The following is an 880-nucleotide window of genomic DNA, read 5'->3' as shown; positions in this document are numbered from 1 at the left end:
ACCAGGAAAGAGGAGGAGTCTTTCATCTTCCAGTTGGGCTCTGCTACTGTTTCAGGGTGTGAGAGCTCCCCTTTCTAATCTCCCAATTCTATTTCAGGTTTCTGTTTATTACCTTTTACAGTGTGAGAAATGATGAGAAAAGGAATAATTGAAATGAACCACACTGGTTTCAACAGGGTGACAAGAGTGACAGAGACTAAGTAGTGGCCCTGGTTCTGCCTTCTTTTTTTTCTGATTTCAGTTCTTTGAGATTTATTGAGACTTGTCTCATGGCTAGCACATGGTATATATTGGTGATTACTCTGCATATACTTGAAAAAATATTTTTTTGAAGTTTATGTGTGTAGGGTTCTCTTAAAGTCATTTCATCCAGTTTTAATATATTTATTCAAATCTTTTATATGCTTAAAAACATTTTTTCTGTACATCCTATAAATTGCCAAGAATAGAGTGTTAAGCTCTTCAACTATGATTTCAGATGTACCTATTTCTCCTTTTATATTTTAAAATTATTTCTTGCTTTTTGTTTACTCTTTTCCCCATTGTTTTGTTTCTCTTTTCCTCTTTCTTTAGTATTAGTTGAGTATGTCTTAGTATATTCATGTATTTCCTATTTTAGATTTTTAACAGTAAGTTTTTGTTTTAAATTTTAGCCTTTAGGGATAATAATGTACTTAATTTATTACAGTCTAACTTGAATTAATTTTATGCTAAATCACATATAAGAAACTTACAACACCCCCCGCTATTCTTTCTACTGTTGTCATGTATTTATGTCACTATATCTTATAAACCCACTGTATGTTGCTAGTATTTTACTTTAGAAAGTTAATATCTGTTTAAAGAAACTAAGAAAAAATATTTTATATATACTCACACA

Source organism: Phacochoerus africanus, chromosome 16, assembly GCF_016906955.1.
Source record: "Phacochoerus africanus isolate WHEZ1 chromosome 16, ROS_Pafr_v1, whole genome shotgun sequence".
NCBI classification, from domain to species: Eukaryota; Metazoa; Chordata; class Mammalia; order Artiodactyla; family Suidae; genus Phacochoerus; species Phacochoerus africanus.
Note: the sequence above shows the minus strand (reverse complement) of the source record.